Source organism: Falco punctatus (assembly GCF_963210335.1).
Source record: "Falco punctatus genome assembly, chromosome: 6".
Classification (NCBI taxonomy): Eukaryota; Metazoa; Chordata; class Aves; order Falconiformes; family Falconidae; genus Falco; species Falco punctatus.
Genome location: NC_137585.1, coordinates 28,370,632 through 28,382,933, shown reverse-complemented (window position 1 = coordinate 28,382,933; position 12,302 = coordinate 28,370,632). Strand labels below are relative to the sequence as shown.

At 41.9% G+C, this 12,302-nt stretch overlaps 1 protein-coding gene across 7 annotated transcripts in view; it reads left to right on the top strand.

Moving 5' to 3' along the window:
• Positions 1–12,302, top strand: part of TMEM178B (transmembrane protein 178B) — a 272,394-nt gene that overhangs the window by 137,955 nt on the left and 122,137 nt on the right. The window lies entirely within an intron of this gene.

The window sequence follows — 12,302 nt, the reverse complement described above, 5'->3', positions numbered from 1 at the left end:
AGCTTCTGCATGCGTTCTGGCTCATACACTATGCTACATAATGATGTAAGATCATGCAGACTTGACTGGTATGGAAATCAAACCTGGGAGGATTTGTAAAGCAAGAACCTGAGCCAAAGTCCTCTGAGGTCAGTCCTCTGGGGTTTCAGTCAGACCCTGCATGTGTTTTTCCCTCTCCTCACCCCAGCATTGGGTTCTAACTACAGCTGTGACTGGCATCTCACCATGGATCTCCAGCAACTTGTTCAAGCTACGTACTAACTATATTTCTCTGTAGAGAAGACTGCCTTCATAGAAGGATTTTTCTCTGGTATGACACTTTCCTATACAGCGTCTTTCCTTTAAGGCCTCCCATACACTCTCAAGGAGGCCTAACTGCAGTGAAGCACTAGGTATTGCATGAATAGTTATGGCTATAATTTAAAGGGTCACGTAGCTTTGCTATATCAATAAGAGTGCAACAGTGAAGAGCAAGCACAATGGTACCTCGAACACTACAGGCAGAACAATATGGAAAGTGATGATTTTTCCTTCAGCAGTGAATGTGATGCTCAGCAACCTTTTCACATCAGCTGTGGGGTTTTCAGTGATGCCTGGTATTGACTGCATCCCCTGCGAGGTGGTAGAGGCTGAGTGCAGCCTGCAGGCATGCTGGGGAGCCTGAACTCTCCTGCCATGCTACAGCTACATCTGGAGCTGGTAGTGATCGGGAAAAACCTGGCCTTTTCAGTGCTGCCCTGCCATGTCCTGCGCATCCACAAAATACTAGTCATTCAAAGATTTTAGCTTGGGATGACTTATGTGCTATTTCTAAATCCCCTTAGGACCTGGGGTGTGTGTATAAATGTATTTCATATGTGTGCGATTCTGGGATTTTTCTTTTTTTCTAAAAGAAGGTGAACTTGGTGCTGCAGTAGCAACAAAATCCATAAAGAAAACTTGAAGTGCCAAGAGAAGCTGAAACAATGCTTCTGGGACGGGACGCCTGTTCTGGTGCTACCAGGCCAAGTGTACTCACCTGAGTGGGAGCTCATGTATCAATGGCTTTTGCTGACTTGAAACCTCTTTTTTACATTTTAAATAAATGTTAGTCTTTATTTGGCATTTATTGACTATTTAATATTTAAACGTGCTTAATAAATCCTGACATGAAACCACTGTTATATGACCATGGCACTTCTAGTCTAAGCAAAGGCAAGCATCAGCAGTAAAAAGATAAAAAGGCCAAAGTAGGGACAGTGTCCATATAAAATCATCGTTCCTTGTCTCGGTAAACTTGTGGGCTTGTCTCCACACTGGCAGCAGCAGGGCAAAGGCTCCTCTGGGAACGTAGTGCTGCACTGAGCTCTGGTGTCAGACGCCACCCCCTTGACCATGGCAGCGAGGAGGGCCAGACAGCGATGGCTCCCTCTCCGTGGGTGCCTGGTGTCTCTCACTGGGCGTAGGGCGATCTCTGCTGGGGCACTGGCAGTGCCCCCTCCGCAGGGGTGTAGTAGAAGACGCTGGTGACGCTGGCACGGCATATTTCGTCACTTCACAGTCTCCTCACAGCTTTCATCTCTTGACCTGACACTCTCAGTGGTTCCTTCGGACTGCCTCCAAGCTGTTATTTATCCCTCGCTGTCAGGAGCCAGCTTTCTCTTCTGTGGCTCCATTTGGGTAGAGCTCTTCCTGAAGGCAAATCCCTCAAGCCCCCATGTCCCCACTGCTGCATCTGCATCTGCAGGTTCTGCTGGTGCAGGTGTTTCTAGCATGAACTTCGTAGCCTCTTACTCACCCTGCAAACATGGACTGTCCTGGGAACTCTTTTTTGCAGAAGATCCCCCTTAATCTAGATTCACTGGAAGTCCTGGAAAGATTCCTACAGCTTTTCTCCTGCTGTCTGTTGGTGTTTATCTGAGTGCTCACACTGGCAATAAATGGTCAGCTCAACAGCCTCATGGTCTAGAAAGTGATGTGTTTCTGTGCTAAAGCAGTCCTGAGAAGGTTTAAAACAAAACAACAACAAAAAAAAACCAAACCCCAAACAAAAAACAATATAAAAGAAAAAATATTTTGTAGGACCATTCTGCCTTTAATAAGTTAGTTCTGTTATGCAGATCTACTCAGTGGGCATGAAAGATTCTCAAATGTAGTGTAAGTACCAGAAAACTCCTCTATGAATAAAGATGTTGAAATAGCTTTATGTTAGGAAGCAGCTCTGAGCTGTACAGCCACAGTGTGTCCTAATGGCTGGTCATCACCTTTGTTTTCCACCTACGCTTTTCTAACATACCCAGCGAGTTCAAGTGTTCAGTTACGCATCTTAGGCATCAAGACGTGCAGTTGGCGGTTTGGAATGGCTGCTTTCAGGCCTCTGGAGTGCAGATGAAAAGCTCAGTATGAAAGGAATAAGATCTGTCCCATATAGCTAAACAGTGGGATGGAGAAATCTTCATAGCTGTTTGCAGTGGATGCTTTGTTGGTGTTAAAACTGTCTGTCATAATAGAGCCTGAGCAGATATCATATCCAACTCATTCCTCTTTCCTTTGGGACTAAACCTGGGCGGATGGCAATGACAGGCTGCAGTGGTTTCCCCACTTAGGTGGGCCCCAAGGCTTTGGGGTGTGCTGCATTCTGCAGTGAAGGTGAAGCCAGAGAGAGCTAATTCAGATGTGCTTTTCTACCTTTTTTTTTTTTTTTTTTTTTTTTTTATAGCTACTAGGAAGTATTTTGAAAGCAGTATCTGTCCTTGCTCAAATCCAGTGACGAGTATTTTGCACCTGGTGAATGTTTTCACTTATGAAATCTATTGCTCCTTTTGGCTATTCGGTGGAGCCTAATAAGCCCTATCCTGAGAGCTATTTAGCTATGTCCTGATGCGGGGAACACTGATAGTCAGACTAGAGAGTGTGCGTTCTGCTTGCTGAGCCATGTGCTAAACCACCATGCTGCAAAATATACATCCTGTCTGCTGTGCAGATACACAGTGAGCATACATAAAAGAAAAGGTGGGGAGAAGCCCACAAGGTAATAAAGTGTTTAGCAGCCAACACCAAAGAAGCTCTGTGGCTTATCTAAGAATGGGATGTAAGAAACTACTCCCTGCCCTGGGAGAAACTGTTGTAGTGATAATGAAAATGTTATTGGTTGTTAAATGTTGTGAACTATTCAGAGCACCAAGGAAACCTCTACCAGTTTTGAAGTCCTTATGCCTGAATACAAACCTTAAATCTAAAAATCCTCAGAGGTTTTGTAGAAGTTTAGATTATGATTTTGAGGTCCGTTTTACAGATTCAAATGCCTGTGTGTCTGGAAGGGTCTAGAACTTGGGCTGAACCTTGTAGCTTTGAAGGTTCCTTACACATTTGCAAAGTTTTTTTCCTGCTTCTCCCCCCACCCCGCGATCCATCAGTAGTTCCTTTTCTTTCCTATGGTTCTACAGCAGGTTCTGCCATGTGCTTTACACTGTATTTGGTGTAAGTCAGAATAACATCCTGAACTATGATAGGTTTGGAAAAGCACTTGACTTTTTAACAGTATTTTAAGAGGGAGTTCATGAGACTGTTTCCCCACTGTGTAGCTACAGTGGGAAAACAGAAGTTATGAAGGAAATAGAGATTGGTACTGGCTAGCACCAATGCTTAGTCAGAATTACTATTATTACAGCCCTGATGAAATATTGTAGTGATGGTGGATGTGTGTGAATTAAAGGTAAAGAAGCACTGACGCTGATGATGGGAGCAGGTGTATAGATCCATCCTCATTCTCCACTGAGATCTTTTTCAATATGTGAATCTGACCTAAGCATGTTAGAAGGCTCTGAAATGAATTTGTTCAACATGTGAACTTTGATCATGTGCAGAAACCAGTATGGATGTCCTTTGACGCTCCTTCCACACCACAGTTTACTATTTCATTGGCCATGTACACTATTGCCTTCTTCTAAAAGTCAGCAGTGGGGTTCAAGGCTCAAAGAACCAGAGACTGTAAATCATAAAGGAGGAGGAACTTATTGTCATTCATTCCTGTGTTAATACCCGAGAGCAGTGACAGCTTGATTTTGTTTATCACAGGTCTTTGTTTTCCTGATTTCCCCCTACTTCTGTCAGTAATTTTCTTTTCAGACACTATGTCCAGTCTGTCATTCCCTCTACAGTCTTGAACCCTGGCTGAAAGACCGCGACACCTGGGAGGATGCTGTTTAACACCCTGCTATTCCAATTGCTGGTCTGGCTGACTCTTACGGAAATTCATCACAACTGAAACTGACAGGAAACAAAATGTGCTTATGTTAATATTCAAAGACTCTAAAATGCTTTTTCCTTAAATACATGCTGCATATGACTATGATACCTTTTAAGGATAGTCTTCAAAATATTTTGTTCTTTTTTTGATTTGGTCTGGGAATTGTACTGCTACTAATTTATGAGCAGAAGTCGTTGAGTGGTAGTAAAATGTATTCAGAAACAATTTGGCAATTTTTTTTTGGTTCTTATTTATGCCTCCTCCATACTTTACACAGGTGTTTTTTTTTTTTCTTCTAAGAATGATTTTGGTACCTTTTGACAAAATTTGGTTTATGATGAAAGGTAATGCAATCTGTCAGTAGACAGACTTCTGGAATGACAGACTTCTTGCTTTCCTCGGTCTAAGTCTTTAAAACACTCTTGTTTCTTCTCAGCATTTGTGTTCATCTTGGTCAGAGAACTGAGGCTGTTCCATGGGAATAAAGTGATTTTATGCTGTATTTCTGTAACAATTGTCTAGGAAAGACTTTTAATAAACACTTCATAGGTGAGATGTGTTGGCACTAAATCTTTGCTCATCCATATTGACTAGGAGACATATTTTAGGATTAGTCTGTTCACAAGGAAATAAAAAATATCCCAGACTATCAAACTCTAAATAAATTATTTACTTTCAATAAGTCATGTAAATCTACAAGAGTCAAATTCAGCATCCATTGTAGGTAATACAAATTTCCAGTTATGTCAGAGGTCATTGCTTTGTGTTGTTAGTGATTTCAGTGGAGTTTTTTGTATTTTTCCATCACTGGGCTTTCTGAAAAACCTTTTATGGACCCTCTGTGCTTTGTATTAAATAGGGAATAGGCCAGTTGTGGTGGTCTTTGTTGCATACATAGACTTCATAAGCCCTAATATTGTTACAAGGAATAGAATTTTATGTTTTTAGCACGTGCCAGAAAAAAAATGTCTTTTTTTTTTTTGTTAAAGGTGCTGATCTCTCCATCTGTCTCATAGGTGATAACTGAGATATCTGGGTAGCCAGATACTGAACTTGTAATGTCATGGGTGTTGGAATTGCCACACATCTGGTTTTCACTCACACCTGCCAGGAATGGGGAATCTTTGGCGTGCATGCTAATGGATGACTTGCCTGCCGAGTATCAGTTGGGCAGGGAAAGGCTGGACATGCAGAGAAAGAGGGAAATATGGATAAAGATTGGATATTAGCATTCTTCCTCAATTGTACCACTAGGGCTTTGGGGTGGCCTCTGTCCAATGTTTGGTGCACCAAAACACCACCAATGCGTGCCATGTCTTGACCCTGCACTCCTCCGTGGCAGACATGGATGTGCGTGGGCCAGCAGGTCACCACTTCCTGAGCAGGGGTTTCAGCTCTGAGCTAAAACATCCCTAAAGGTGTCCCTTTTGTTCGTGTCAGGGACTGACTCCAAGGAAGGAGGCGGAGGGACTGGTAGCAACAGCTTCAGCAGCATTAGCAAACATAGTGGGGTGGGAGACCTCTGCAAAACTTAACGGTTGAAATAATGTGAGTTGGTTGTTTTTACAGGCCTGACTCTTACAGACTTGCCCACCTGCCTTTGCTCAGTTTCCACAAGCTGAGCTGATAGGATTTTAAATCCTTTCCTCTGCATAGATTTCTGTACTGTCCCTTTCCTTGATGACTCTGGCACATATAATTTCCAAGTCTTCTAGGCCTCCAGGGACAGTACTGGTCCTCAAAAAGACCACTATGTAATCCTATCTTTTTCCAAATTTTCAGCTTTATTATTGCTCCAGCTGATGGCTTATTGCCCTGGGACATTTGAAATACTTAACAGTCTGTGAGGGATTCCAAGTTGGTTTACCCTTCAGCTCACACATCACAAGACGTGACAAAAATCAATAAAATACTGAAAATATTTCTCTGCATCAGTTTTCTTGGTCCTTTGGTATATTCCTTGTGTTTTGGATTCTCTTGTAAGACCAGGATCCCTCCTTTTTCTCTGTACATGACCTCTCCTCTGCAGTGGAGTGTCTGTGGCATCTTCTGTCTTTCTTTTAAGCAGGTGATGAGCAAAACCTGCCTTTAAAACTTGCTGTCCCACTTGCCAGTAACATCTTGGCCAGTATGGTTGACTGATCACATTGCCCCACCAGCTTGCTTGCTGTTTAATTACCAGCTTATCAAAGTGGATGTTTTTTCCCTGATCGACTGTCATTTTTTCTTTTGTTTCTCCTAGCAGAAAATGGTCACCGTTTCATGGTTCTTTTTCAGTCCAGTCCTGCCAACCTTACAATTTCATTTAATGACAGAGATCTAAGAAGAGGAAAGTAAGCCTCTTGTACAAAAGCTGCAGTTTGAAAGCGAGTCTCCCGTACCAAGCAGAGCTCTGATACAGAGGAAGCAGATTGTCAGCTGTTGTTAATAAAGTAAGAAAACAATTCAGAAAGCCCACATCAGTCTGAATGAGTGTGGAGGCCTAGGGGAGGTGGTATGCAAGATTTGCTTCCTTTTCCATTTTACAGTCAACTACAGGGTTTTTTTTTAGGATAGGGACATATCAGTATGCCTTCCAGCATTATATTCCCGTCCTGTTTTATTGGAATTTTAGTTGGTGATGGCTAATGGAATTGAGCACTGGCCCTTTTCTTTGGAGCTGTTCAACTGGGCACGTAGTGGTTAATGTGAAGGGACGTAACAGGAGAAATAAATTTCATGATTGCTGCTGATGGCTGCCAGAGTGCTCCAAGCACCCCAAACCCAGCGTGTACTCTCATTTCTGGAGGAATAGCTGGCTTCATTCATCAGCTGCTTTGTATCTGATGAAAGAAAGATGTTCTCAAAGAATGCACACCTCAAACAGACCGTGGGATTTGAGGCAATATTTTTGCTTCAAGGCCTTCTTTGGGCCATGAGGAGACAAAAAACAACAGCAAGCGGGGTTAGTGGAACAGCTAACCTTTGTTCTACATTTTCAGGAGCAAAAAGGTGGTCATTGCTCCTAACCTTATCGCCTATTCCTAGCCAGTGTTTTTGTTAACTCTTAATGTTTTCAATGTGCATTTGCCACAGCATCCATCTTCCTGCAATGCTCTTTTTTCCAAGCCAGTGAAATAAAAGGAAGAGAAAAAAGATGCTTTAATTTCTAGCCAGAGGGGAAATTGTTATCTCTAAGATGAGTTTGGAGAATGTAAAAATGTGAAATGAGCTAGCTTTGTAAGGGTGCTGGCCGCTTATAAATGACTCTTTTTGCTTCTGGTGCTCTCTGACACATAAAGAGCTTTACCTAGAAGTGTGTACATACATCTGGTAGTGAGAAAATACTAAGTAAGCAGGAGCTAATGTTACAGGGAAACATCCTCTGCTCCTCCTTGGGCTGCAACTGTGTGAGGAATGAACAGATATTCTTTGGTATCCTACATTCCCTTCATCTCTTCCCTTGTTTTGTGCTGGCTTTAATATGGGCTTCACAATCCCAGACACTGAGTCCTGTGCTTTTCTTCAGAATGAGGACAGCACAGGCAATAGAAATGCACATTTCTGCCTTCCACCAGAGCACCTCCATCCTTAACTAGAAGATAAAAGGTGAAAAGCTAGTTTGGTTTTCAGACCTGACTTCATTCTTGCGTGGCAGCATTGGTGTCAGATGACTGCGCTGTTTTCTGTTTATGCATTTTACTTATTTATTTTCTGGACATGGAGCTCAGTCTGTTGTGAAACTGTTAACTGCTTTCTCACAGTTGACCAAAGTGTCATTAAAGCGGAACAACTTTCATTTTGCTTTTATTTTGTGTTGAGACGATACAGATTCTTTCCAGTGACCTCAAATGAAAGGTTTACTGTCCCATTACCACTCACCTGACCTGTGCAGTCACTCATTCTTACATCATCTTCATGGCTAGTTAAAGGTTTTTTTGTATGAGGTGATGCTGTGGATGCAGAACAGTTACAGGGAAAATACCGGGTGAACTCATCTTCTGCCTTGTATAACAGAGAAAGAAAGCAAGTCAAAAGAATGAAAAGATTATAAATTGAAGAAATGGGGGTGAACAGGAAAGCCTGGGAATGGGTTTCAGGTTATCCAGATCCTTGTGGGACTTAGAACAGGGGTTTGATGTGGACTTTTCTCTAGTGTATTGTAAGAATAAGCATTAATATCAGGACACCTGCAAAGTTAAAGGACTTAATAACCACAAAGGACATGTAGTTTGAGTTCTGGGGACCACATTTTTTCCACTTCACCTTGTAGGACACTTTCATACCTATTAAGTTCAGGGTAATGTGTGTATAAAATGCTCTTAAATCAGCATTCCCTATTTCTCCACTGCAGGCATTTTACACCTGCTTGATACTCGTGATGTGTGGGTGCAAATCACTATACAAGGCAATCAAGACCTGTACCGCTTGAGGATTACTTCAGTAATTCACAGTTTATTTCAGTTGCATTCATGGAAGTGTACAGGTTTTTACTTAACACCTTAAGATCCTCAAACCAGAGTGTGCAACTCCCTGGGTGAATTGTCTGACTTTAACCTCTAGAAGCTGTGAGTTCACATCCTTGTTTGGGTGTGTCTTTCAGTCAGAACATGCCAAAAAGTCTGTTTTCGTCTGTGTGAAATGAAGGACTAAATTCCCCACACGCTGTTATTCTTATCAGCCCAAAACATGCTGCACAGGACTACAGCACTTCAATGGCTCTTTGTACTAAGGAAGAAAACATATGAAGTCAGGTCTGATTTTCCAGAAATGGTGCATGCATGAAGACAGCTTTGCTCTGTATGAGGGAAGGGGATACACTTTGAACTCTCTATCCTTTTGCTTGTGTAGTAGGCATCCCCTTATACTGCTGTTCCCCTACACTTCTGTGTAGACCTTTCAAGGAGCTGTAGTACTGAGTTCCATGGTATGAGAGTATTTGTCGGCATATCTGCAGCAGCCCAGGAGATGCTGAGTGGCGGCATGCATCTAGTCTGCAACTGGCAGAAAGGAAGCAGTTAATTAGACTTTTTTATGCCAATGTCAATATGTTTCTATTACAATCGTGAGTCTGTGTTGGTACCCTCAGGTGGCTAATTTACATGAAATTTCTTGTGTGCGTTGAGCTTTAAACAACATCCCGGGTAGCCTAGTGAAAAAGGTTGTCATTGGCTTTTATACAAAAGATTGGAAATTTGGCCCCTGTTGGGACCGTGCTTTCAGCAACAGCACAAAAATATTAATACTTGTCTTTCTCTCCCTGTTAATAAACAAATCTTTATTGCTGTTTTTTCCCCCTAAACAAAAGAAATGCTCTAAAGCATTTAAGACAGACAAAGCCAAGATGTGCTATTATAAAAAGAGCTAAGGCAGATAAAGAATGATTTATGATACTCATAGAGCACCTTTCAGCCAGCTAGGCCACACGATGTCTTGCAAACTGATTGTATACACTCTGAGTGTCTGTGTGTGCTGTGAGATAAATTAAAAAAGTCTAAGTTTTTCTAGAAGTAAGTAAAAGTAAGGTACATCACTATAACAGTAGTTTAACAAATCTGCACATTCATTTCAAGGAGGCAGAACAACTGAACAGCAGGAAAGATAAATGTACTGTAGTTGGATGGGTCTTGAAGCAGCACTAAAACCTTTACTTCAGTGAGCAGTGATGTGTTATGTTACTAATGATGAATGGCTGGCACTTTAGGTATACCCTGTGCTGAGCTTTGGCTACCCAGAAGTCAGGGGAGCTGCACCAATTTATGCTGACCCGAGCATCTGGCCAATTCTGCATTAAGTTTATTCAGACTAAACGAATTCCTGAAAAACAAGTGATAGCTGTTTTGGCAGGAGTGGGAAAGTTTTATTGGAGAGGATTCCTTTGCTATCCTTACTGCTCTTTCTGTTCATTACACAACTTTCCTAGAAATGAACCACACTACAACTCTTTCCTGTGGTGCCTCACCTTACAGATGGGATCCCAACTGAAAGAAGCAGCAGTTTCAGTTGTAAGGAACGTTGTCATTGAATTTTTCCACTTGAAACATGGTAAGCCTCTTTCACTGTGGGCCCTCCACTCTGAAGGTGGTGGTTACAAATCCAAAGATGATGGATGGACCTGCCATCACTTCTTCCTGTTTCAGTTTTCTTCTGGCATTGGAGAAGTGCCAGCCTCTTCCCCAAGTGCTCTCCTTTCACTGTGAATTAAGGATCTCATATCACTAGTTGTGTTAACAGCTCCTGCTGCTCTGCCCTTTGCAGATCCTCCTGCTCGCTCACTCTGTGAGGTTTTCCAGAGCATGACTTGCCTTTGGAAAGGTGTCTTCAAATTGTGCCTCTATTTCTGCATCACTATGTTACTGTTCTCCAGGGCTGGGACCCTGTATAGCCACAGCAGACTGTAGAAGCTTTGGCTTTTCTGTGCCAGGGTGATCCATGGGCGGCATGTATGGGGTGCATCCTCATTCTGTGCTTACTTTGGGTGAGATGGTGGTACAGGAAACCCCTCATCTTCCCGAAATCAGAAGGATTAATGCATTCAGTGCTTGCAAGACCCTTGTTCAGTTTCTGCTGTAAGCCAGACATGAGGTTTTCTCGTGCAGGTTGCTTCATCCTGCATTTCATTAATGCCGGTTAGCAATGTCTGCTGTTCATAGTGTGCTTTAACACACCCGTTCTGCAGGCTGAATAACTGGGACAGAGTAAGGCTAGATGTTTTTTTTTTCAAACATGTATGGCAAGCAGTCGCAGAAAGAAGAGGAGCACCTGAGAATCCAGACTCTGTTCCTGTAATTGCTGGACTGACTCATGGTTGGAGAGATGTGAGGTAGTTTAGGAAGCATCAGTGTTCGTGATTGCTTTCTGGTCAAGTAACCCAGCTAAAGAACTCAGTTTACCACACAAACTTCAACAAAAAGCAATGAGACATGAGTTGAATATCTTTCATAGACCTTAAGTGCAGCTTCTTTCAAACCTTTGGCGTTTGTAGTGAACAATGTGAATGCATCTATTTCCACACAGTAACTGAATGTGCTGCTAGAAATAAGGAAGATGCAGAAGATGAGTAGAAGCTTATAAGGATCCTGTGATTGTTAATCCTCATTTAGTCCAGAGAAACAGCTGATACATCTGCTTTTTTTGTAAGGTATTTGGAAGATGTGCTTTTATTTTGTCTTAAGAGATACAGTCCTGATAGAATTAAAGGTGACAGATGATCTGTTGAGCTATTGATCTGTTGATAGATCAAGCTATCACATGAATGCTTGTATGACCTCATCAATGAAGTGTGTGAACTTCTGCTAAGATATTAAAAGTGAAATAATATTAATAATCTTTTCTCCCATTCCACATGCATATATGTCTGAGTATGTTGCAGGAGCTAAAGGCACGATTTGGAACTCTGTAGAAAGAAAGGCAGTTATAGAGATGTGTTTTGTGTTCAGCTCTGAATGTGGGTAGACCTGCATTTTTAATGAATATGAGTGATGGCTCTAGTAAATAAAAGTTGTATGCCATGAGCCTCCTATTGCTAGTCAGTGGTGTAGTTGCTTGGGTGCAGTGCAGTTATCTTGGAGGTTACAGTGAGGTCCCTTGAACAGCTGCTGTCAGTAGCATGAAAAAAACCCCAAACTTTAGCAGAGGGCAGAAAAATTGAAATACATCTCGAACTTAATGAAGAGTGTTCGATGTGTACGATGTCTTGACTTTAATAATAAGTAAGCAGGTTCATTGTATATGCACTGAAGCTTCTTCTAGTTATGTGGCTGGATAACTAAGCACAACTAGTTGTCACAGTCAAATATTGGCGTCATTGATACTTGAACCATAATAGCCAGGTATCTCTGATAAGGTGGGATGTAATCCTTATAGCAGCAAAAGGATATAGACTACATTTTTCCTGACTTCATTATTTTGGTATTCAGTAACCCTAAGATATACAAAATGCATATTTTTAAATCCACACTGATTCAGTCTTGTCCCCTGCCAGCAGAGAGAGGACAGTGGTGCTTAATAACAGGACAAGGGCAATAGGCACAAACTGAAACACAGGAAATTGTCTAAATATGCGGAAGAACTTCTTTACCTTGAGGGTAACACA